The sequence below is a fragment of the Oryctolagus cuniculus genome, chromosome 6 (assembly GCF_051225735.1).
Source record: "Oryctolagus cuniculus isolate XC-2025 breed Fujian yellow rabbit chromosome 6, ASM5122573v1, whole genome shotgun sequence".
Lineage (NCBI taxonomy): Eukaryota > Metazoa > Chordata > Mammalia > Lagomorpha > Leporidae > Oryctolagus > Oryctolagus cuniculus.
The window spans coordinates 160,725,205-160,752,102 of record NC_142872.1 but is presented as its reverse complement, the minus strand read 5'-3'; the positions used below and the strand labels follow the sequence as shown (position 1 = coordinate 160,752,102).

The 26,898-nt window shown below is 41.0% G+C and overlaps 1 long non-coding RNA gene across 50 annotated transcripts in view; it reads left to right on the top strand.

The window, feature by feature from the left end:
• Nucleotides 1–601: 601 nt before the first annotated feature.
• The window catches only part of LOC103348141 (uncharacterized), a 107,514-nt gene continuing 81,217 nt past the window's right edge, over nucleotides 602–26,898 (top strand). For 23 of the 50 annotated variants that reach the window (XR_011389577.2, XR_011389573.2, XR_016235998.1 and 20 more), the window contains exons 1-3: nucleotides 784–1,134; nucleotides 14,809–14,842; nucleotides 23,265–23,387. This is a non-coding gene — a long non-coding RNA (uncharacterized LOC103348141). Of the gene's footprint in view, nucleotides 1,342–14,808; nucleotides 14,843–23,264; nucleotides 23,388–25,462; nucleotides 26,722–26,898 lie in introns of all 50 variants that reach the window. The other 27 variants (XR_007918871.3, XR_007918868.3, XR_016236013.1 and 24 more) reach the window with 9 other exon arrangements.

Here is a 26,898-nt window from a genome sequence, read left to right as displayed (position 1 = left end):
GGGTCTTCCTGGACTGTTTTATTCTCTCCGGCCCGAGGAAGACTGCATGGGCAGAGAGCACTGCACTTCTAGCCTGGGTCTCCGCCACTTCTTGCCCTCCAGGCGTTTAACTCTCTTCGAGTCCTCTGTTCCCGCTGGTAAAACACGGCTCTGTGATCAGCGTCTTCCGCGCTCCCGTGATCCTCAGAACCAGCGTGGCTGGTCTAACTCCATTTTACTCGCGACGTCCAGTGCTTCCAGCACCGTGCTCACGGTCACACAGGCGGGGCCCAATTCCAGTCCCAGGCTGCCAGACTACGGCACAGTCCCAGTCTCAGACCGACCCACGTCTCCTAAAATGGGACCCGGGCTTCCCTCCCTCAACTATCCGACCGCCTCCCTAAACTCTGCGTCCTACGCGCCGCTGTCGCCATGGGGCATGCTCAGTCCGTCAGGAAGCGATTTCACTCTGCCTTGGGAAATTTTTCACGCCGCCCTAGCAGCCGCGCCCGCCCCGCCCACCCCGCCCACGGCTCCTCCTCATTGGATTGGCCGAATTTGGGGAGGCAGAGCAGAGAGGGGAGGGAGCAGGAGGCTCCCAACGCCCGCAGCGCTCGGGGCGCGCGCGCTCTCCGAGCGTGCGTGCGTGCGTGTGAGTGAGCACGTGAGGCCCCGGAGCGTGCACAGTGGGCGGGGAAAGGAAACGGGAAGCGAAGGGCGGGGGCTGCCGTTGCCATGGCAGTGACGTCAGGCGTCGGGGAGCGAACCCGGCCCCTTCCCCGCGGGCGCGCGCGCACATACACACAGAGCCATGCACTCGCGCGCGCACGGCCGCTCTCCCTCAGACACACTGGAGGGAAAGGTCAAACTAAAGGCGAGGGAGCAGAGAGACCGGAGGGAGCTGCCGCGCCATGTCGGACGCGGCGGAGAGGCCGCTCGCTCTCCGCCGACGCCGTCGAGCCCCTGCTCCCGCCGCGCCTCCGGCCCCCGCCCCCCGCGCGCCCCTCGCCCCGGCGCTCGCGCGTCCCCGCGACCCCCTCCCCCAGCCGCTCCGGGCGCGCGCCGGCGGGGCGCGGGGCTGGGGAGGGCGGGCCGCTGGCCTCTCGGCCGGACCCTGGCCCTCCCGGGCCGGCCCCTCGGCGGCAGCCGGGCCAGGTGAGTGCGGCGCGGGCGGCGAGGGCAGCGGGCGCTCCGCCCGACCCCCTTCCGGGGGCGCTGACAGGCCGTGCGGCCACGGCCTCTGGGGGGCGTCCTGGGGGCGGCGGCGGCGGGCGCTGGGCGGTGGGCTCGGCGTCCCCGCCCCTCAGGGTCGGCCCGGAGTTGGCGGTGGCCGCGCGCGTGGGGACTGGCGGCGCGAGGCAGGTGGGCCCCTCGAGGCGGCCGCGGAGCGAGGGGAGCCGGCGGGAAAGCTGCGGGGCGTGTTTGTCGGGCAGTTGGGAGAAACTCCGCCCGCGGAGCGAGGCGGCGTGCGCAAAGTGGCGGCTTTCACCTCAGAACTCGGGGGAAGCCGGGCAGGAGCGGCCGGGAGGGTCGGGCCGGGCCGGACGGGGACCCGAGATGGCCACCCCGGGGCAGGCTGCGCGCACGTTGCCATGCCAATGCTCGTGTTTGTTGCTTACGGTTATTTTAGTACTGCACGATTTAAAAAAAAAAAAAAAGTTACTTAGGAGGGAGCGAACTGCTTGAATTGTCGTTAGTTCCGAAAATAGGTTAATCTTTCACACACTCGCCGCTGCATTAAATTGCCCTGTGGACTTGAATAACAAACACAGCTCTCTGAAGCCCCGAAACCAGGGAACGTTCGAGCAGTTTCAGGTGCCAGGGTGCGCGTTCCGTGGGAAAAAAAAAAAAAAAGTAGGGGGACGCCGAGGCACTGGCCGGGCCGAGCAGTCATCTTTTCGAAATAAGCTTTGGAGCCCATCAAAGTGGAGTTTCGTTGGAACTTCCCGGGTTAAGGAATCGCGTTGACCCGGTTCCACCCACCAGTGGGGAGCGTCCCTGGAAGTGACTGCGAAGACTTAGCAGCCCACGACTTGGTTGATTGTGGATAGCCGGTGCTTTTGCTGGACCTTTTTCTCTTTAATTTTCCATGCTTCGTAACGCGCTGCGTGTATGCCCCACCGTTTGCCAGGCGTTAGTTGCGGAGTCAACCGGTCACTCAGTCACTTTGAAATGATCTGGCACTAGCTCTGACCTGTAATGCTCACCCTCCTCCCTTTTTTTTTTTTTCCCCTATTTGAAAGCTGTTTGGAAATTTCCAATGTAATGGTTTCAAATTGATAGGGATGTTTTGAGCAGAAGTCTGGCATAAACAGATTATACTGAGTGGATAATGTGTTTTGAAATTTAAAGCTCATCCAAGAAACTTCCTGGTTTGTGATAGGTGCAGGACATGGGACAGCCGAGGAAGTGCCCCAAGGAGCCTGGTTAAGGATGAGAGAACCAGCTCTGGGTTTGGACCCCCTTACCCTTAAGGATTTCTGACATGTGGAGCATTTTCCTTTGATTAGGGAACTTTGGTCATTTGTCATTTTCAAGAAGTTCTCGCCACAGAAAGCCCTCACTTTGAAATTGAGTCCTTGTGGCATGCAGCCAGCCTTCTGAAGGTTTTCAGTATGAGATGTAAGGGAAGATTAGTTTGGGATTTCTTAATTCTTTCCGAGCAGCTGCTTTTGTACCTGGTCCTGTGCTGTGAGCTCCCTTTAAATCTGGCTTCTGCTAGTCGTTGCTGACATATGTTTGTATACTGTCCTGATTTGGGGTATTAAATTTTTATAACTTATAAACATTATTTCCTGTAACATGTAAATAAATGTTTGTTTGTTTTCCTTCTCTCCTTTTAAAGGAAGCTGTAGAAATGGATGAATCAGGACTTACTCAGCATGCCCCCCTCCTGTAGGTGTAGTTGACCTTGGTGGCATCATGGAGGTCATGTGTTCATGGAGATCAAGGGTTCTGAACAGTAAATCACTTACGCTTCAACTTTCCTGGTATTGCTTGTATATTCTATCACAGACGAACAGCTGTTTTGGGGTGGGGGTGACACTTTTAGAGCTTGTTTGAGGAGAAATGGAAGGAGGGCAGTATTGCTGGGGTGAATTTTTTGGCTTAGGAAAGCAGCTGTGCTCTACTATAAGAAAGCTGGTATTTACAAAGTTTAAGATTATAAAACAAATTAGTGCTTAGTTATCTGAGAATTCTTCAAAAAGGATTCACTAAAAGGCACCTTCAGATAATTCATCCTTTTATATGGGTCTTATGAAATATGGTTTGATTTGTGAAAAATCAGTTGGCATACAACAATTTAGTTGGCATACAAAATTAGTTGGCATACAACAGATTTTTTTTATAGGTAAGGATTTTCAGTATGTTTCTTGAGTTGCCCTTTTCCCAAAAGTAGGGACAAAATTAAATTCAGTGGCGTCCTACTTATATGCCACCTATTAATGTTTTACCTGAATGGCAAAATTGTCTTCTGTTTTATGATTTACCATTTAAGGAGTACATTGAAACCTAATTAAAATGCTTTTCTCCATTGGGTAGAATTTTCTGGTCAGGTTTGTTGGGAACCCCATCCAAAGTATTTTGGTGACTGAGGTATCAAAAGCACCTTGTTGTCAGACATTCTCACGAGGATGGTGGTCCTGCAGCAGAAGCCAACAAGTGGTTATACCCAGACTACAGCAAAATCAAAACAAATAGATTGAGTCTAAAGTCTACAAGCAGTGAAAACTGTTAACCTTGAAATTTTCTCTTAAGTGCAAATTATTCAGAATTAAAGGCTTAATTTTCCTAAACTGTAATCTATTTGGGTCACTTGTGAAAATTGTTATTTTGATAAAATGACTACTCCCAAATTTTCAAAGGTGCTTCCCCCCAACCCCTTTGTGTTAGTACATTGCATTTATTTGGAGTCATAGGAGATGTTGGATGAAGTTCTTGGGGTGTTTAATTCCGAAACCATTTTGCTTTGGTTATGTAAGAATAGGAACTTGCATTATAGTATGAGTAGAATTGCTTATGAGGTTACCTCCAACTTTATGTTGGGATAAGGAGGTAAGGGAGGATGGGGCCACAAACTGAATTAAAGTTAATTACTCAAGCTTAGTTTGCTTTATACTGTTCATGCTGTTTGGGTAAGAGTAACACCCTCCCCTCCCAGCCCCCCCATTGGAGGGAAATCTTGTAAAAGAAGAGATTTGAAGAAGAGCTAACTAAGCATATGGACAAAGGAATGTTCAAGGGATGTTTAGTATGCTTAATATTTGTTGTCGTACATTAGACAAAAAGCAAGAAATTAATGCTAAATTTAGGCTGAGAACCCACTTGGTTTTGCTTCTCTTGGCATAATTGAATATTATAAAATTGAAAGAACAGCTTGAATGATGCCATTGATTTTTTTTTTTTTAGTGTAGGCTCTTAGTTCCTTAATTGTACCAGTGAGTAACAATGAAGACACAAGAAGATGTAATATTTAATGTTTTTATTTTTTTAAATACCAAGAGACTGTCTTACAGGATTGCTAATTTCAGAGCACGATGAGGTTTTTTTTAAAAAGTACTTTATGTTGAATTTATGATTAATGAGGGCACTCAAAAATTTTAAAAGATATGGAAATAAAGTAAGCACACTTTATTTATGAAGATGTGTGAGAATAGAGGTACTGATTAGAAATTTTAATTGGAAGTTAAGGTTGATTTATCATCTCAACTGCATTATTTAATCCTGTGTCACTTTTAAAATGTCACTTAATTTTTCTGTTCCCAGTGTTCTTTTCTGTAAAATGCAATCAGCAGTTCCATATACTTTTTTTAAACTAAGATTTTAAAATAATACTAGCTAGACTTCTCTTTTTAAAATTTTTATTTATTTGAGAGGCAGATAGAGAACTTCCTATAGGCACACAGGGTCCTGGGCTGAAGCTGAGTGCCAGAATGCACTGTAGGTCTTCCATGTGGGTGGCAGGAACCCAGTTATTTGCTGTTGCCTTCCAGGATCTGCATTAGTGGAGTCACAAGCCAGAACCAGGTATTCTGATGGTTGTCTTAACTGCAAGGTTAAGCACCCACCCTTTGCTAGACATCTTAAGCATTAGATAATACAAGTACACTGTATGTGATTTAACAGTTTAGACCTTGTAATCTATGAAAATGTGAGAAACTTTTTAAAATAAGAAGACTGTACTCAGTTTTAGTCATTGGTAACCCTGTTAGGTTCTGTTTTCGTCTTTTCTCCCTGAAGAGTTTTCGTTCACTATTACATGTTTAAATTTTCTAGACCCCCTTTATACCAGTATTATGTATGAGATCATCTTATGTATAGCATCAGTGGAAAAATCATTTGTAAAAACTGTCTTTATTTTCTTCCAGCTGTTCCCTCTGGGACATTAAATTTCAGTTATTGAATATAATTGTAGTTTACCCTAAGCAGAAGGATTATTGCAAACTATGGACAAATATAAATTTATCGTGACATAATTTATATATACTTAGTATTTTGGTGGGGATAGTTAAGCATGGTTTATATAATTTAATATTTCTAACCATTAGTAGTGTCTGTCCTAAGTTAACTTTATTTGATGTGTTGTTAAAGCCAACAGAGTACGTATAGTCTCCTTAAAAATATATATCTGTGGAATATTTTTTAAAAGGACCTAAAAAATTTGCCCATAAATGAACAGAAGGTAGAAATTTTGGGGCCAGTGCTGTAGCAAAGCGAGTTAAGCCACTGTCTGCATTGCCAGCATCCCATATGTTTGCTAGATCAAGTCCCTGCTGTTCTACTTCCGACCCAGCTCCTGCTAATGTGTCTGGGAAAACATCGGAAGATGGCCCAAGTGCTTGGACCCCTGTACCCACGTGGGAAATCTGGAAGAAGCTCCTGGCTCCTGGCTTTGGCCCGGTGCAACCCTGGCCATTGTGGCCATGTGAGGAGTGAACCAGCAGTTGGAAGATCTGTTTCTCTCTGTAATTTTAATTTTCAAATAAATAAAATCTTAAAAAAAAAGTAGAAATTTTACTTTGAAACCTTCTAATTGAATATACAATTAGTTAAATTTTGTTTAGAGACTGTTTTGATTGCCTTTATTCTACACTTGAGGTTTTTTTTTTTTCGTACTGTGTGTTTATGTGGCACTGCTTAGTATGTTTTTATTTCAGTTTATAAACAAGCTTTTCTAAATGAAAAGTCATTTTGTTCTTAGTGATTATATGGTAGTTCTCAGACTTTTATGTTTGAAAGAAGTGAAAATGAGTAATTTATTAAGCTGTTGCCTAAAATAACCAATTTAGTTGGAGCATGTGATATAATTTATTTTTAGTATAATATGGAGTTATGATCCACATAAATTTATAGGAGAATCTTTTGCTGTGTTTTAAAATTTGGAAGTCTGTAGTATGCCCAGAAATTAAGTGTTGAATACTAAATGTTAGACTAAGTCAATATTGTGTGTAAATAGTATTCTTTTTACAATGACATTTATGTTTTTGATTAAGGGTCAGTTTTGAAGTATTCTTTAAATATATTGTACATGTTGGTCAAATGATGTACTGAAGAATTTAATTTATATCCTATTCTTTCTCCTTTTGGAAGAAAGGAAATTGTAAATAGTTGGCCTTTAGCCACATACCATGAGGCAACTTTTAATCTGATAGAGTGTCTGTAGGGTTGTTGTTTTCTCACATTTTATCTGATAGAAGATATGATAACTGTTAGATTGTTCTTTAGGTCTTAATATGTGTTAAACATTGAACATTTGTTTGCAACCTATTACTTATATAAAGTAGATAACACTTTAAAAGTTCTTTTGACAAATATTGGTACCAGGAGAAGGGGAGAGTAAAGGCAGAGAGAAAGTGTAATATTTAGATAGAAAGCATGTTAAAGTAGTCATTATTTGCCTTTTTCCTGGGATTATATAACCTTGCTTTTTAATTATCCCTTTGAAGAGTAATGGACTGCCTTGAGAGCGTATGTATAGCTTTAGAGTTTTCCATGGTGGCTGCTGGGAACATATTATATGGATATAAGGAAGATCTGAAGCAGCTTTCACACTGGAGGTCATTTTTAGTGATCACATTTAGAGTTCCAGATTTTAGAAGGTAGGCGAACTATAGGTAGCTAAAGCTAGGTGGAAAGGATTTTTAGGCACAAAGACATTGTTAAGAACATTCAAGTTAACCAATCTTGAGAAGAAATCAGTACTAATTAATTAAAATCATATTCTCTGTCTTTCAGCACTATACCAGGCTTGAATATTCTGTGGCCTAAATACACTAATATTTGTCTTACTGTGAATCTTGACTTTTAGGCTAGAAAATGTAGTAGCTCAAATTATAATTTTAACTCACTTGAAAAAAAAAAACTGATAATGATAAAAAATGTTACACATTTTGTTACTCATTTTAAAAACCTAGTTTTTAAAAGATTTATTTTATTTGAAAGAGTTAAAGAGGGAGGTAGATACAGAGAGAAAGTTGGTTCACTCTCCAGATGGCCGCAACAGCTGAAGCTTCGCGGATCAGGACCCAGGAACTTCTTCCGGGTTTCCCACCTGGGTGCAGGGTCCCAAGGACTTGGGCCATCCTCTGCTGCTTTCCCAGGCACATTTAAGCAGGCAGCTGGATTGGAAGTGGAGTAGCGGAGAACCGACGCCCATACAGGATGCTGGTGCCGAGGGCAGGGCTTTAACCCATTGTGCCACAGCGCTGGCCCCAAAAGCCTAGTTCTGTATGCTTAGTTCTGTGTACTGTAATTGATGAAAAGTGCTGGAATGAATCCTTGTACATGAGAAGTTAGAATCATGTGAGGAGAGGCATAATGTAGTGAGTAAAACATTTGTGTGGCTGTATTACTTTTTCTTTGTAAAGCAGTGATTTTGAACCAGTGTTCTGTGGGTCAAACAGGTTCAATGTCAACGCTGTAGTTTTACTTTAAGTGTGCATGAGATTTCATTTTAGAGCAGGGTTCTTTTGTTTAAAAAGTGTGGTAACCACTGTTGTTAGCATATTTGATCTTACCACTCCCCTGCTTAAATCCTTGCCATGGTTTTTATCATTATTATTATGACTGATAAGACTTTATCTAGCTCCAGCTTCATTCTTCATCTCTTATCACTTTCCCTTCCTTTCCTTATAAACCCTCCATTCTAATCCTTCTCAAATTGTTTACTATTCCCCAGAGGAAAAAATGTGCTTTTTAAATTTCCATACCTTTGCACATGGAACTGCCACCATTCTCAGATCAGTTAGGTAGCACCATGTTCCCTTGGAACTTTTGTCGTATTTCCATTCAAACACTTAGTACATTGTTTTGGAAGTGTGGCCTTTTCTGAGAGCAGAGACCATGTCGTTTATTTTGTATCCATACTACTTGGTGTTCATTCGGTATTCAGATATCTGTTGAATGATTGCATTTAGAATTTGAAAAGTAGAGCCGGCGCCGTGGCTCAATAGGCTAATCCTCCACCTTGCGGCGCCGGCACACCGGGTTCTAGTCCCGGTCGGGGCGCCGGATTCTGTCCCAGTTGCCCCTCTTCCAGGCCAGCTCTCTGCTATGGCCAGGGAGTGCAGTGGAGGATGGCCCAGGTGCTTGGGCCCTGCACCCCATGGGAGACCAGGAAAAGCACCTGGCTCCTGGCTCCTGCCAGGATCAGCGCGGTGCGCCGGCTGCAGCGGCGGCCATTGGAGGGTGAACCAACGGCAAAAGGAAGACCTTTCTCTCTCTGTCTCTCTCTCTGTCCACTCTGCCTGTCAAAAAAAAAAAAAAAAAAAAGAATTTGAAAAGTAGTAAAATTACTTGAATGTACAATCATGTGAATAAAACATTCCAGATGCAGTCTGTGTAAAGCGTTTTAAGCGATGGTGTCAGGCATTATGCTAAATATATAAATGGTACCACATTGTACTCATGAAGTATAATAAAGTCAAAAGATATATTATATGGAAAGATTAGATTAAGTTACAGTGGCTTAAGTGGTGCCTTGGATTTAGTCATCTAATCCTAAAAGTGAATTGTGAAAGCATTTTAATAATAATTCTATATAGTCTTGGTTATTTCTTTAAATATTTCTTTATATATGATTATTCAAGTGTCAAGGCTCATAAGAAGAGCATTGCAGCATCCATCCTTAGAGGTTAAAAAATGTGCCTTTGAGCTGTTCTGCCTGAATTCATATCACTCTCCTGCCTGTCAGTAGCTGTGTGGTCTTAGACATCTTTTTGTTTTTAAGATTTATTTATTTATTTGAAAGAGAGAGGAGTGAAGAAGGGAGAAGGAGAGAGAGAGAGAGAGCTTGAGAGAATGAGTGAGTGAGGCAGATCTTTGATCCACTGATTCACTCCCCAAATGGCTACAGGCACCAGGGCTGAGCCAAGGGGAAGCCAGAGGGTCATCCAGGTGCAAGAGCCCAGCACATGGGCCATTTTCTGCTGCTTTTCCCCCGGCCATCAGCAAGGAGTTGGATTGGAAATGGAGCAATTGGAACACAAACCAGTACCCGTATGGGATATGGGATATGGACATCATGAGTAGCAGCTTTACCAAAAATTGCACAAGTTTCTTAATCATTCTGTAACTCCATTTTCTCAACCTTAAAATGAAGAGAATTAATACTACCTTAACATTGCTGTTGTGAAGAATGTACATGACTTTATGCTTGTTAAAGACTTGAAAAATGTTAGATGGGGCAAGCATTTGGCATAGCAGTTAAGTTGCCACAAGGGGTCCCATCATTTCCATCTTTTAAAGGTAATAGCTTTAATGCATGAGTATCTGATTCAAAAGAGACAACATCCGTGGTTTTACTTTCTGCAGTTTCAGTTATGGTCAAGTGTGGTATAGAAATATAAAATGGAGAGTTCCAGAAATAAACAGTTCACAAGCTTGAAATTGCACTCTATTCTAAGTAGTGTGATGACATCTCCCACTGTCCTCCATCCCTCTCAGGATGTGACTCTTCCCTTTGTCTAGTATTCACCTCTGTATGCTGCCTGCCCCTCAGTGACTCAGTAACCATCTTTTTAATCAGAGCTACAGTCATGATATTAAAGTGTTTGTGTTCAAGTAATCTGTAAGTAGTAGCCTAACATACATACCTAAGTCAGTCATCTTACTTTATCTCATGTGTCCCTTGTCTCATCTCACATTGTCACAAGAATGGTGACAATAAGTACAACAAGATTTTGAGAGGCAGCATCGTGGCATAGCAGGTAAAGTGCCCACCTGCAAAGCCAGCTTCCCACATGGGTGCCAGTTTGTGTACTGGTTGCTTTACTTCTGATCCAGTTCCCTACTAATGCACCTGGGAAAGCAGCAGAGGATGGCCCAAGTGCTTGGCCCACTGCACCCATGTGGTTGACCTGCAAGAAGCTCCTGGCTCTTGGCTTCTGCCCAGCCACGCCCAGCCTAGCCCTTGTTGTGGCCATTTGGGGAGTGAACCAGCAGATGGAAGTTCTCTCTCTCTGTATCCCCCTCGCTGTCTGTAACTCTACCTTTCAAATAAATAAATACATCTCAAAAAACTTTTGAGACCAAATTTTCATAACTTTTATTATAGTATACTGCTATAATTGTTCTATTTTATCATTAGTTGTTAGTAATCCCTTATTGTGCCTAAGTTATAAATTAAACTTTATCATAAGTATGCAGGTATAGGAAAAAGCAGAGTTACAGGATTCAGTACAATTGGTGATTCTGGCATCCACTGTAGGGTACTGGAACATGTATCCCCTCAAGGTTAACAGAGGGGGAACTATTGGGTTGCTGTCTTTAAACTGATAACTGTTTCAGCACATTCAAAGTGTAAATTGCATTCTTGTTGGGTGGATTGACTGATTCACTGATGTGCGAGACTTAAAACTTAAGCCTGGCTGTTCCACTTCCAGTCCAGCTCCCTGCTTATGGCCTGGGAAAGCAGTGGAGGATGGCCCAATTCCGTGGGTCCCTGCACCCATGTGGGAGACCCAGAAGAAGCTTCTGGCTCCTGACTCAGCTCCAGCCATTGCGGCCATTTGAGGAGTGAACCAGCAGATGGAAGACCTCTCTCTGTCTCTGTCTCTACCTCTCTCTGTAACTCTTGTCTTTCAAATAAAATGAAAAATCTTCAAAACAAAACAAAACTTAAGTTCTCCTGATATCTGTGGCTTAGCATTGTGTTCCTGTGACCTGCATTTCTTGGTAGTTCCCCAAGAGAAGAGGGAGAGAAACAGAGAATATAAATCCAATGACAAGCTCTTTAGTCTTAGCCTGTAATAAGTCCTAAACTTTGGTATTCCTTAGAAGATAAGTGTTCAGCTTTATTTTTTTCTTCATTTTCACACTGTATTTTTTTAACTTGGAAAAATAGATCTTTAAACATCTAAATTTGTTTTATTTCAGAAAGGCACATGCAGAATTATTTTTTTTTTAATTTGTGAAGCTGTTTTTAAGCCCATTTTTCTACATATATACTTGCAGTAAGAGAAGTAGGCAAGGCATTAGTAATTTGTATCAAGAACTATGTACTATGAAATTCTGTTACATATTCACATTTAAGATACAAAGAAGAACTTATCAGAAAAAATTTGTCTTTCAAAGTATTCATTTCTTACTATAGCAAATAATATTTTGTCCTTATAGCCTAGTTTAACTTTTGCACTCATGTGCTCTCAGTTAACAATTGAAATATAATGAAAAGCTGGCTGGGTAATTTTCTAAAAATATTTCATTGAAGGAATTTTAGCAAGTAATTTTCATTGTTTAGGCTAGCAGTCAGTAAGTTGAAAATGGGTGACTGGGATATAAAGATAAATGCCAGAAAGATAGTCGGGATCAGACACTTATTTTTCTACACTAATGACTTGCTGCAGAGTCTAGACTAAGGAGACTGTATGGGAATTTGGAAGCTCAGAATGAGACTGGAAAAGTGCTAGAATTTGAATAGTGTAAAAAAAAAAAAAAACAAAATAAGACATTAGCAAGGAATCATTCATCATCATCATCATCATCATTTGAGAGGCAGAGACAGAGAGCTCCCACCTGCCTGAAACAGCCTTGGTGAGTTGAGGGCCAGAGCCAGGGCTAGGCTGGGCCAAAAGCCTGAGCTGATTGCAATTCAGGTCTCCCAGCTGGGTAGCAGGAACCGTTATTTGAGCCATCGCCTGTTGCCTTCCAGGGTCTGCATTGATAGGAAGCTGGAGTTAGGAAATAGAGTTGAGAATCAAACCCAGATACTGGCCGGTGCCGCAGCTCACTAGGCTAATCCTCCGCCTGCAGTGCCAGCTACACTGGGTTCTAGTCCCAGTTGGGGTGCTGGAAATTTGCATTACTTTTTTGGCAGCCACATTACTCTTTGATCATACTGAGTTTATGGTCAACTAAAACCCTGTCTCTTTTTCATGTGAACTGCTTTGAATCTAATCTCTCTCATTCTTTACTTGACAGTTGATGCTTTGAAAGTAAATCCAAGATGTTATGTGTTGCATTAGTATAAAAGTTTAAGTGAATTTATCTTTTTTAGATTTCATCCCATCTGACTGTCTAGATATCAGCTAACATCTGTATAAAATAGCAGTTCTCATGGTACTGTCACATCTTTTACAACAACTATTTGAGAATCAGAATGGAAAAAAAACTTTCCAACAAATCATGACTTGACAGATGTAGTACTTTGTTGCAAGACTTTTGATTACAGATCCCATACTCATTTCATCACTGTTCATTCATTTAGTGTTTCCATTTCAACATGGTAGGCACTGTGTGTGGTGTTGGTGTATCAGAGAGCAAGAAAGATGATAGTCTCTATCCTTCTGGTATTTATGACCTGGCGTATAATTTTATATATATATATATATATATATATATATAAAACATATATACAATTACTACCAAATACTCAGCACTTTTTATGGGAAGGAACTGTGATAGATTTATTGTTCAGAAGTTTTTGTTTCCTCTATCAGGATCCTGTCTGTAGTAGGTTTGTATTTCCGACTCTGTTTTCATCACATTCTGCCAGTGGGCATTTCTTGACCAGTAAAATGTTTGAGAACCACCATATCCCATGTTGGAACAGAAGTTTTCCATCTTGTAGTTCTGCCAGTGGCCCTTGCCCTTCATTTTGTGGAACCTGAATGCCTTAGCTAGAACTGGTTGCAGAATTATGAAGCAGAACTGAAACTGATTCATGATAGACATACAAAGTAAAATAAACACTTTGTTGTAAGGTACCATAACTTTGGAGTCTTTCTTAACCATCATGTAGTATTGCACAAACAGTGATACAGACACATATGTACTATACAAAGATAGATAAAACTTAGACATTATCCTCAAGGAGCTTCCCATCCTGGTGGGATGCCTTTGAAGTTGAGGAAGAGGAGAATGTGTTTTATGAAACAGTCGTTGGAGTTGAGGATCATTTTTGGCCTATAGCTTACCTCCAGGTTGAATTGGTCATTATGATATAAATCTTGGTCTGTGATACAGCTCCTCATTGTCACAATCTCTTCTGTAGATCCTATAAGCATGTTTTCTATACCCTCATTCAGACCACCATTTTGAAAACAAATATTTAGGGGCCAGCATTGTGGTGTAGCAGGTTAAGCTACTGCCTGTTATACCAACACTGGCATCCCGCATTCAAATTTCCCATTGCCATTATCTGTATAAGGGCCTCACTCTGTGTGGGATTGTAGACAGAAAGTGTAGAATGGAATTCTGCAAGGAGTTTTTTTCCTCACCCTGAGAAGCTAAAGAAAATGTGGCTAGTATTCAGGGGAGTTTTGAAACCTTTGAAATTACTACCTGTAAAATTTTATGTAAATATCCATTGTTCTGGCCCCTAGTTTTTATCAAACTATCAAAGAGAATCCTAACTCCCAACACTTCTGGCAAATCTTTTTTTCTTTAAATAGCTTTATTAACATAATTTTTGTACAGTAAGCTACACATACTGAAAAGTGTACAATTTGGTAACTGTGACCAGTCTATGCCCATGAAACTGCCATCATATACAGACTGAATGTATCTGTCACCCCCAAAAGTTTTCTAGTTTTCTTGATATTCCTTCTTGGCATTCTCTGGGCAACCACAATCTCTGCTTCTTCACTTTATATTTGTTTGCATGTCTTAAAAGTACAGTACTGGGGCCGGCACTGTGGCATAGTGGGTAAAGCTGCCACCTGCAATGCCAGCATCCTATATGGGCACTGGTTCAAGTTGTGGCTGCTCTGCTTCTGATCCAGCTCTCTGCTATGGCCTGGGAAAGCAGTAGAAGATGGCCCAAGTCCTTGGGCCCCTGCACCCACATGGGAGATCCAAAAGAAGCTCTTGGCTCCTGGCTTTGGATCGGCGCAGCTCCGGCCATTGCAGCCATCTGGGGAATGAACCAGTGGATGGAAGACTTTCTGTGCCTCTGCCTCTCTGTAATTCTGCCTTTCAAATAAATAAATAAATCTTTAAAAAGATTAAAAAAAAATCAAGCACACGCAAATACATGCATACATAAGTAACAAGCAAAGAAAACAGAATTCTAGTTTCCATTTTTTTTTAAAAAAGTACAGTATGTGTGCTTTCTGTGTGGCTTCTTTCACCTCCATGTTTATTTTGAGACTCATCTATGTTGTGGCATGTGTCAGTAGTTAAGCTCTTTTTTATTGCTGAATAGTAGTCCATTGTATGGGTATACCACTGTTTGTATGTACAGCCACCTGTTGATAGACATATGGGTTGTTTCTAGTTTTTGGCCTTTAAAAGATAAGCATCAGTGAAGATCCATGTGTTTATATAGACATATGCTTTTCATTTTATGGACATGTATTTATATGGACATATGCTTTTCATTTCTCTTAGCTACATACAAGGAGTAGAATGGCTGAATCATATGGTAGGTATATATTTAACATCTTAAGGAACCAGTAAACTTTTCCAAAGTGGTTGTACCATTTTACATTCCCACCGGCCTTATGCTAACACCTGGTATGGTGCATCTTGTTAATTATTACCATACTAACTAGTGCATAAAGGTCTTTCATTTTGTTTTTTATTTTTCCCTAATGACTGGTGATGTTTAGAATCAGTTCTCATGCTTATTTGCCATACTTTTGTCTTTTGTAAAGTGTTTGTTCAAATATTCTCACATTTAAAAGATATTTACTTATTTATTTAAAAATTACAGAGAGAGAGAAAGAGATCTTCCATTCACTGATTCACTCCCCAAGTGGCTACAACAGCCAGGACTGAGACAGGCAGGAGCCAGCAGCTTCATTCGGGTCTCCCACATGGGTGGCAGGGGCCCAAACACTTGAGCCATCTTCTGCTGCTTTTCCCAGGCCATTGGTAGGGAGTTGGGTTGGAAGTAGAGCAGCTGGGATTGAAACTGGCATTCATGTGAGATGCCAGTGTCCCAGGTGGCAGCTTTACCTGCTATGCCACAACACTGGCCCTTCTGCCCACTTTTAAAAATCGGGTGGATTGGTTTCTATTCAGTTTTGATGATACTTTGTATGTTCTGGATAAAAGTCATTTATTGGATTTATGATTTGCAGATATCTTTTCTTGGTCTGTTTTGTCTCTCTATACTCTTAGTACTGCCTTGAAGAACAAAGGTTTTATTTTTGATAATATATAATTTATTAGTTTATTCCTTTATGGATTATGCTTTTAGCATTTAGAATACTTTTACTTAATCCAGGATAACTTAATCCAGGATAACTTCTCCCAGAAGCTTTCTTTTTTTAGTATATATTTTTTTTTATTTATTTGAAAGGCAGGTTTATAGAGAGACAGAGGCAAAGAGAAAGAGAGGTTTTCCATCCACTGGTTTACCCCCCAAGTAACTGCAACAGCCAGAGCTGGGCTGATCCGAAGCCAGGAGCTTCTTCTGGATCTCCCACATGGGTGCAAAGGCCCAAGAACACGGGGCATCTTCTACTGCTTTCCCAGGCCATAGCAGAGAGCTGGATTGGAAGTAGAGCAGCTGGGACTTGAACCAGCCTCTATATGGGATGCCAGCACTGCAGGCTACAGCTTTACCTGCTACACCTTAGCACTAGCCCCCTCTCCCAGAAGTTTTACAGTTTTAGGTTTTATAGGTGTTCTAATTTGAGTTCAGTTTTGGATGTGATTAAAATCCAAATACACAAAACATTTTCTTTCTATATGGAAATTATTATAGCACCATTTTCCACTTGTTGAAAAATGATTTTTTTCCTATTGAATTGCCCTTAAATTTTTGTCAATAATCTTAGTCATCCAGGAGGCAAGTGTTGTAGTGCAGTGTGTTAAGGTGCTGCTTAGGATGCCTACAACCCATAATAGAATACCTGGGTTGGAGTCCTGCCCTGGCTTCCTATCTGACTTCCTGCTAATGCACATTTGGGAGAAAGCAGATTGCTTGGGTCCCTGCCATCTATGTAGGAGACCTGGATGGAGTTCCAGGCAACTGACTTTGGAGTGACCTCCCACTGGGCATTGTGACTATTTGGGGTGTGAACCAGAATATAGATCTGTATCTCTCTAACTCTGCCTTTCAAATAAATAAATACAGTTTAAAAATACAAAAAATCAGTTGTCTAGATATGAGGGGTCTTCAAAAAGTTGGTGGAAAGTACATGTTACTGAAAAATAAGACTTTCAGAATTTTTTTGCTTCAAAATAAACTCATCTTTTCATTTTTCCATGAACTTTTTAATGTACTGTAGTATGTGTGACTGTTTTTTGACTCTATTCTGTTCCATTGAGATATCTATTTATCTTCACCTGCGTGCTACATTATTGATTACTGAAGCTTTTTAATAAGTGTTGAAATCATGTAATATTAGTTCCCAAATTTTGTTTTCCTTTTCCAGAGTTGTTTTTTTTTTAACTGTTATTTAATGAATATAAATTTCCAAAGTACAGCTTATGGATTACAATGGCTTCCCCCCCATAATGTCCCTCCCACCTGCAACCCTCCCCTTTCCCACTCCCTCTCCCCTTCCATTCACCTCCCAGAATTGTTTTGACTGCTTTATGTCCTTTCCTTATAAATTTTAGAATGCTTATCATTTCTTTAAACAGAGCCTACTGATTTTGATTGGGAGTACATTGAAACTAGAGATCAATTTGAGAAAAATTGATACCTTAAAAATACTGAGTCTTCTGACCCAATAACATGATAGAACACTTTTTTAGGGCTTCTTTTTCTCAGCAATGTTTCATAGGTTTTAAGGCACAAGTCCTTTTTATTTGGGTCACATGTGAGTATATCTGTGTGTCAGTTGGGTTTCTCCGAAGAAACGGAACCGCCAGAATGTGTGTGGTTTTGTGTGTGTGTGTGTGTGTGTGTGTGTGTGCATGCACATGATGCTATGGAGATAGAGGGAGAGGCAATGGGTTTAAGAAATTGGTCCATGTAGATGTGGTGGTTGACAAGTTCCAAATTCTAGCATAGGTAGACAGGTTGGGCTTTCTAGAAGAGTCTTGACGTAGAAATCCTTTACTAGAAAATTTGAGCTTTTTAAAAAATCATTTATTTATTTGAGAGTAAAGAGATACAGAGAGAGGAGAGAAAGAGAGATCTTCCATCCACTGGTTCACTCCCCAATGGCTACAATGGGCTGGGGCAGGGCCAGGGCCAGGCCCAAGCCAGGAGACAGGAGCTTCTTCAAGTGGGTGCAGGAGCCCAAGCACTTGGGCCATCCTCCGCTGCCTTCCAGGCACATAAGCAGAAAGCTGGATCAGAAGTGGAGCAGCTGGGACTTGAACCGTCACCCACATGGGATGCCAGCACCACAGGTGGAGGCTTGGCCTACTACACCACAGTGCTGGCTCCTAAATAAATAAATCCTTAAAAAAACAAAAAGCTTAGGAGAAAAGATATAAATTCATGTTTTAGGTTTCCCCTTTATGCTGTGCTGTTTTTTCAGTCAAGTTAGATCATTTTTGAGTCCTAGTTCCGTATCAGTAAAATGGACAAATAACCATTTCAGGGAGCCACTGTGAAACCACATGTGATATGCTGTATGAAGAGCCTGAAACAGTGCTGTGAAATAAGTGTAGCTCCCATTACTATATTGCTTCAACAACTGTTTAGCACTGTGTGCCAGGCATGATTCCAGATTCTGGATTACAGTAGTGAAAAACATGGGCAAGGTTCCTACACTCATAGATCTTCTGTCTTCCACATTGTCACAGGAGAGCCAGACAATAAATGAGTACAGGAGTAAACTAGTTTCAGGTTGTAATAAGTATAAAGAAAATCAAAGAAGAGGTGTGATAAATTAAGATGGGGAGCCTACTTCAAAGTGGGTAGGAGAACACTTCCTTGAGGAGGTGACATTTGAGTAGAAACCTTAGGATTTTTTTTTTATGAGCACTTAAAAAAATTGTTTCTTTGAAAAGCAGAATGAGAGAGAGGGAGAGACAGAGAACTTCCTTCCATTGGTTCACTCCCCAAATGGCCACAACAGCCAGGGCCGAATCCAGGAGCCCAGAGCTCCATTCAGGTCTCCTATGTGGGTGGCAGGGCCCCAGGCACTTCCCCTGCTTTCCAGGTGCATTAGCAAGGAGCTGGATTGGAAGTGGAATTGCAGGGACTTGAATTGGTGCTCATATGGGATGCTGGTGTTTCAAGTAGCTGCTTAAGCTAACTCTGTGCCACACTGCCAAGCCTCTCAGAACAATTTTAAGGAACCATGCATATGAATTTCTGTGTAGAAACTATTCTGGCAGAGAGACTAGACAAGGCAAAGCCTCCAGCATGGGAAACATGTGACCAGTTGGAAGAACTGAGAGAATCCTGGATATGCTGGTTGAGGGTAGTGGAGAAAGGAGGGACCCAACTAGTGCAGGGTCTTCTGTGGAACAAAAAGGAGATTGGATTTTAATCTAAGCACAGGGAAGCTCTGGGGGAGGGAGTTAAGAATTGACAGAACTGTTAGATGGAAATGCTACCATCTACTTTAAGAAATACGAACCTAGCTGCGAGACATCAACAAGCTGTATAATTTAGTGTCTTGGATTTCTGGTTGCTCAAGAAACATTAAACAACTTACTGGGGCCAACACTGTAGTGTAGTGGGTAAAGCCACCACCTGCAGTGCCAGCATCCCATTTCAGCGCCAGTTCGAGTCCCAGCTCCTCCACTTTGAATCCAGCTCTCTACTATGGCATGGGAAAGCAGTAGAAGATGGCCCAGGTCCTTGGCCCCTGCACCTGTGCGGGAGATCTGGCAGAAGCTCCTGGCTCCTGGCTTCGGATCAGCGCAGCTGTGGCCATTGCAGCCAGTTGGGAAGTGAAGCAGCCAATGGAAGACCTCTCTCTACCTACCTACCTACCTACCTCCCTCTCCTCTCTCTGTGTAACTATGACTTTCAAATGAATAGATAAATCTTAAAAAACAAAAAAAAAAAAAAAAAAACAAAAAAAAAAAACTTACTTTTCTGGTAGAAAATTTCCTGCAAGACTTTAGCAAAGCCACCCTGGGTAATTGGGGCAAATACTATTTTCTAGCTTTCACATTTGTACACACTTGGATGTGTTTTCAAAAATATTGTTTTGTGGTTTTCTTTTCCTTTTATAAGTCAACAGAGTAGTTGACTAGTGTGGCAGTGGAAAGTAGACCTTTGGTTTCAGATATGATCATAATTATTAGCCACAGAGAGACATTGAGTAAATGTTAACAAATGTTTATTCTGGAATTTGATGCCATTAGAGAATCATGAAATTATTGAGCTGAATGAACTTTGAAAGTTAGTCTTAATTCCTTCTTTTATAGAAAAGAAAACTTAGAACTAAAGAGGTTTAGTGGCTCACATTATATGAACATTAGAAAGTAAAATAAATCTGGTTTTTATTATGCTCCTGGTTGTAGAATAGGAGGGAGTTGAGGCAAGATAGTTAAGCAGTGAAAGAGCTGTGACATCAGCTTGCTTTGTATCTGCTGCATTCTTCTCTGTTGCTCTCTCTGTTTTGTACCTATGCTGTTTTATACTTATCCTTGGAATGAGGCTATTGCGGTGAGCAGGCAGTCCTTCACTTAGTGTGGAAACAGGCACCTAAATAAACAGTTGCCATGTAAGTTATATGTCTTGATGAAGGCAGGAGTAGTATGTTGTGGGAGTACATAATCGGTGTGTGTGTTGTGTATCTTTTAGTTTAGAATCTGTTTACCTGTAGAGTTGGATGTGCATGGGCCTTCCTTTCAGTTTAGTATGCATTATATTGCTGAAATTGTTTCACTTTTCCTGTACCTTTTTTTTTCTCCCTACTCCCATCCATAGTTCTGGGCTAAACATAAGTCAGTTTGAAGGCTGTAGTCAGGGTTAATCTGTATCTGACCTGTAAGACCAGTCTTGTCAGTTACTGTGACAGCAGCATGTCTGCAAGTTTAATGTAAGAAGAGTTGGCGCATGTATTTGACAGTTAAAAGACACCACTTGTGACTCTTGTATCCCATATCACAGTGCCTGGGCTCAAGTCCCGACTTAAATTTCCAATTCCAGCTTTCTGCTAATGCGTACTCTGGGAGGCATCAGTTAATGGCTGATGTATTTCGGTTCCTGCCAAACAAGTGGGAGATTCAGGCTCTGTTGCTGGTGTTTGAGGGGTGAACCAGGGGGTAGAAGACTCCTCTCTTCCTTTGTCTGTCTCTCTCCAGTAAATGAAAACAAAAAAAGTGTTTAAAGAGTACTTGATGTTGAATATATATATTCCCCCTCTCAAGTGATGCAATTTTTATTAATAATGCTTAATTTTTAAAAAATTATTAAAGAAAACTGAGAAGCAACAATCTTCATTTATTAATTTTGACATGTGTTTCACTTTGACTAATTTTTTATTTTTATTTTGGGATTGTGGCCAATCCTAAGAATACTAGCACATGAAGCTTATTGTTGATGTTATAACATGTTCTGAATTTTAAAAGAAGGCACTAAAAATGCATGAGATAAAGTAGCACTGCTATAATTAAGGAGAAACAGTAGTTTGCTTTTGAGCCTTTTTCTTTCAAGAGATTGTAATTTTCGATAAAACCCAAACATTATCCCTTGGGCAGGTATGTTTTATTCTTGCTTTTGATTTTGTGCTGCAAAGTTTGATTAAAAAGGAAAGATACTAACTTTTTGTCTCCCATACAAAGAATGTCCATATTTGTATTTTCTAAGACTCATTTCCATACCCCTGAGCCTATCATTGTTTAAAGAATAATACCTTTTATCTACCAAAGAATGTCTTTCTCACACGTGTGTGTGTGCTTATACAAAATCAAAACCGCAAATTTGATAGACATTGTAGAGAATATTAGGTGATTCCTGACGACTCCATTATATTTGCATGGAGTGTTAGATGGCAGCCAGTTTTGGCAGTCTAATGTGGTTGGTGACCTGGTATTATCTTTCTCTTGGGTTGTATGAGTATGAAACTCTCCATTTCCATTAACTACCTCTTAGGCGTTAAGAAGAAGTGAGCCAGAAGTAAAGTTAAACAGAAATGAGTAGCTGGAAGTATAATAAAACCAAACTATTAAAGTATTTTCTATGAAAATGTGAATAAGTTCTCCAGAGTGACTGATTTTAGCCTGTATAGTAAACCTCTTCAGCTGAACTAGGCATAAAACTGTCAGTTCCCTGCGCATCTTGTTGCAGTAACTAATCATCCTTCTCGGTTCACAGCATGGCACAGGTATGGGAACAGATCCTGGAGCCAGCTCCTGGACTTATAGTCCTGTTTATCAGTTGCTGTGACTGGATACATTGCTTTCTGTCTCATTTTCTTGATGTACAAAAAGAGGAAAATACTGGTACATACCTGATAGTGTTATTGTAGAATTAAATGAGTTCATATATGTAAGCACTTAGAACATTGCCTCAAGCATAGTGAGCACTTTATGCACATTAACTATTCTCAATGATGCGTCTCTGTCATGCACATTTTAAGTGGCTGCATTTAGTAGTGAATTTTCCATGGAAAATTTGGCATTTGGATTGGGTCTTGAAGGATAAACAGTATTTATAAAAGTAGATATGAGGAATTGAAAATGTACAAGTTGCATGAACAAAGTTGTTAAGGGGAAGTAAGGAGTCCTCATGTTAGCTGTGTGTCTGCCACTAAAATCAGCATTTTTCTAAAAAAAAAAAAGATTATTTATTTGAAAGGCAGTTGGAGTTAGGGAAGGAGAAAAGGGAGGGAGGGGGATGGAGAGAGAGAGGGAGACAAAGAGAAAGGGGGGGGGGGTAGGTCAATCTTCTATCTGCTGGTTCACTGCCCAAATGGCCACAACAGCCAGGGCTGAGCTAGGCTGAAGCCAGGAACTCCATCTGGGATCTCTCATGTGTGTGGCAGGTGTCTAAGTATTTGGACCAGTCTTCTGTTTTCTCAGGTATACTAGCAGGGAGGTGGATTGGACTCAAATTGGCACCCATATGGGATGTCTGCATTGCACATGGTTTAACCCACTGAATTACAATGCCAGCCCCTGAGCTCAGCATTTGATGGACAGTACATTTTATTTTCCAGTCCTCACAATAACCCTACATGATATGTATTTATTTTTTAAGGTTTACTTTTTTATTTATTTGAAAGGCAGAGGGAGGGAGTAAGGGAGGGAAGGGGAGAGAAAGAAAGAGAAATATGAGTATCTTCCATTCTCTGGTTCAGTCCACAAATGGCCACAGTGGCTGGGGCTGGGGCTGGGCCAGGCCAAACCAGTAGCCAGGAACACCATCCTGGTCTCCTACAAACATAGCAGGGGCCCAAGAACTTGAGCCATATTCCACTGCCTTTCCAGGTGCATTACCAGAGAGCTGGAGCAGAAGCAGAGCAGCTGGGACTCAACCCAGTGCTCTGATATGGGATGCAGACATAGCAAGTGGCAGCTAAATTCACTGCTCCACAATGCTGGCCCCAGGATAGGTATTTTAAATTGTCGTTTTACAGATGTGAAAGAAGCCATTGAAAAGTAAGATCACTTTCCCATAGTCAAAAAGTTAAATGTTTGTCCCACTTTTGTCAGAATGTAAAGCTCTAGTTCTCAGTTATTATCTAATGCTTCCTTCTTGGGAGTAGACAATGACAAGATCGTTTGAAACCAATAATTTAAAGGATCAGTGCTCCAGGTTTGGAGTTAAAGTTATTAAGAGTTGTAGTATTGAGGATGCATGTGAGAGGGCTTGGCTACTATGCTTGCAGTTATTCCAAAATATTTGAATGCCTGTCTTTGCCAAATATGTTGTTTTCCTTGTGATTCTGTGCTTATGGAAGTACTGATGTTTTTCTGAACCAGGAATGGTGCTATTTTGTTTATTGAAGGCTTTTTTTTTTTTTAACTAGAAAATATACAAGTTTCTCCAAAGCATTCTGATTGACGACTTGGATTTCAAAGCTTCCACACAGTCGTGTTGCCTAGAATTGACTGCTGTTTGAGTACCCTTTTCAGTTCCCTGTTTCAGACAGGTATGTATAGTTCTGATTCCCAGTCTTCAGCATTTGTGGTTTCATATTTGTGAGATTTGTTTGGAATATGATTAGGATAATCTTAATTTTGTTATGGTTTAATCATTCCATCATATAGCTACTTGGTACACCAGTCTTTCTTTTGAAACTTTTAGGGAAGCCATACTCACACTTTTTTTCCTTTATGTCACTGACCTTTTCCAGGCTTTAATTTCAAAATTTTCTAACCCCTTGTATTACTTCCTTCCATTAATTAGCAGGCAGTTGTTGTTTTCACCTTTGGGACTTGAATGCTTCACAAGAAGACTTAAATGAGCTAGAATCTTATTATCTGAGATCTTTCTCTAAAATTTTTATACTTTCCTCTGCTTTCAAAATTTTTTGATTGACTTTACTTAAAAGAGAGACATAGAGATTTCTGCTGTCTGCTGGTTCACTTCCTAAGAAGCCCAGGCTGGGGCAGGCTAATGCCAGGAACTAGGAGCTCAGCCTAGTGGGAGACCCACATGGGTGGCAAGGATCCAGCTATACTTGAGCCATCACTTGCTGTGTCTCAAGATGTGATTGGCAGGAAGCTGGAGTTGAGAGCAGAGCAGGGACTCGAATCAGGATACTCCAGTAAGGGATGAAGGTGTCCAAAGCAGCAGCTCAACTCAAATCTCTAGGCAGATATCAGCCCCTTTCCATTTCCCTTTGCCTTTTTTTTTTTTTTTTTAAGATTTTGTTTATCTGAGGGGTAGAGTTACAGACAGAGAGGGAGAGAGAAAGGTCTTCCATCCACTGGTTCACTCCCTAAATGGCCACAATGGCTGGAGCTGGGCCGATCCAAAGCCAGGAAGGAGCCAGGAGCTTCTTCTGGGTCTCCCAAGGACTTGTGCCATCATCTCTTGCTTTCCCAGGCCATAGCAGATTGCTGGAATGGAAGAGGAGGAGCTGGGACATGAATTGGCGTCCATACGGGATGCTGGCGCTGCAGGCAGAGGTTTAGCCTACTATGCCACCATGCTAGCCCTTCCCTTTGCTTTTAAGAAGGAAGAATATCATAGACAAACAGATATCAGAGAGTTAGCAAAAAATTTTGAAAAACAAAACATTTGGGGTTTCTCAACAGATGTAACACCTTTGCAGACTTGTAAGAAATCATGAGCAGTTTCACCTATAGGTAAATTTCTTCTGCATACTTCATCATCATTATTTGTAATTGTCCATCAGTATCATGTAGCAAGCCATCATGATCTGGACTGTTGCAACAGTCTTACAGCCAGTTGCTTATCCCCTAACCCCCACCACTTTCATACCCAGATCAGTGCCTGAAACAGGGACTTGTTCCAAAAGATACACCACTGGTAGGTTCCAGGTATGTTGAGAGGTTTTGGTGGGTGCTTTCCACCTTTGGGATAGCCAGATTGGACCTGGCTCAGGGCTCCACTAAAAGTATTTGGAGTTAAAGTCTGTGCTTAGTGGTAATATAATGTGTGTTGGGCACAGGGAAGAACATGCTGTGAACTCTGGATATCCACTTGAGCAGCCTGTTTCAGAGTATACCTCTGTCTGTTGTCAATAAGGGGCTATGCAGCTGCTGCAGAGTTTGTGCCACCTGCTTGAGGGGCCATCAAAGTCAGGTGTTACCAGGCAGAAGTGGGGGCAGGAAATAGTAGAGGCCCTGTGGGATTCTAGAATGAAGAAAGAAGTCTCAACTTTGTCTTCACATAGGTTGGACGCATTTGATATATTTTTGCTTGATGTTTCCATTTGTCCTTCAGGTTAGCTGTAGAGTGGCCAGTTTAACATTGTATATTCATTTGTAAATTATTACTGAATAAGTTGATACTGAAGTGAATGTAACATGAAAATATTCAAATTGCTTTGAAACCTATTCATATTATCCTTAGAATTCTTGACATTATTTGTTAATGAAAAATAAGCATTTTGGGATATTTAAATGTAATTTTAACTTATGTAACATTAAAAGAAATGATGTTTTTCACTTGAACAAATAAAGTATGTTTGGTTATTACTTAATTTACACAGTAGTTTTTTCTTGAAATACTATTTAAATTGCTTTTTAATACCAGTGCATTATGGAAAAGGAACACTCAGCAAAGTGAAGAGGCAACTGACAGAATGGGAGAAATTATTTACAAACTATGCAACTAATAAAGGATTAATAACCAGAACATATAAAGAGACAAAGAAATTCCACAACAACAAAACAAACAATCCAGAGAAATGTGCAAAGGACTTAAACAGGCATTTTTCAAAAGAGGAAATCCAAATGGTCAACAGACACATGAAAAAATGCTCAGGATCACTAGCTGTCAGGAAATGTAAATCAAAACCACAATGAGGTTTCACCTCACCACAGTTAGAATGGCTTTCATACGGAAATCAACAAACAACAAATGCTGGTGAGGATGTGAGGAAAAAGGTACCCTAATCCACTGTTGATGGGAATGTAAACTGGTATAGCCACTGTGGAAGACAGTATGGCAATAACTCCGAAATCTGAATATAGATCTACCATATGACTCAGCCATCCGCTCCTGGGAATTTACCCAAGGAAATGAAATCAGCATTTGAAAGAGTTATCTGTACCCCTGTGTTTATTGCAGCTCAGTTCACAATAGCTAAGATTATGGAATCTACCCAAATGCCTGTCAACTGAAGACTGGATAAAGAAATTATGGGATATCTACTCTGTGGAATACTACACAGTGGTAAACAAAATAAATAAATCCAGTCACTTGCAACATAATAGACGAATCTGGATAACATCATACTTAGTGAAATAAGTCAGTCCTAAAGGGACAAATACCATATGTTCTTACTGATGTGTGATAACTAATAGAGCACCACCTAAAAGGAAATCTGTAGAACTGAAATTGACACTTTGAGAAGCAATGACTTGGATAGCCCTCGTCCTGACTATCGAGGAACAGGTTGTTTTTTGTTTTTTTGTTTTTTTTTCTCTTAATGGAGTATGGGACTGGGAATGGGAGAAGGAAGAGGAGGTGGGGTGGGATTAGGCGTAAGAGGACTCACTAAATTCCTAAAGTTTTACTTATGAAATTTGCACTCATTAATTAAGTGGTTATTTTGGGGAGAAAAAGCTATTATTACAAGTATGAATATAAATATCTTTGGAGAAAAAAGAAATTATGGATATATGCACCAAGGAATACTACACATCCTGTAATAATACTAAAAAATCCTGATGTTTGCAACAAAATCGATGAATCTGGAAAACATCATACTTAGTGAAATAAGCCAGTCCCAAAAGGACAAATACTATATGGTCTCCCTGGTCTGTGATAACTAATAGAGCACCTAAAAGGTAATCTATAGAAGTGAAATTAATACTTCAAGATGTAGTGACTCTGAACAGCCCTTGACTATTGAGAAACAATTTTTTTCATATAACTTGTTAAACTGTTTTCTTAGTATAGAGTTAATCATATGTGTATAAATTTAATTGAAAATAGATCTTTGTAAAAAATTAAGATTGGGAAGA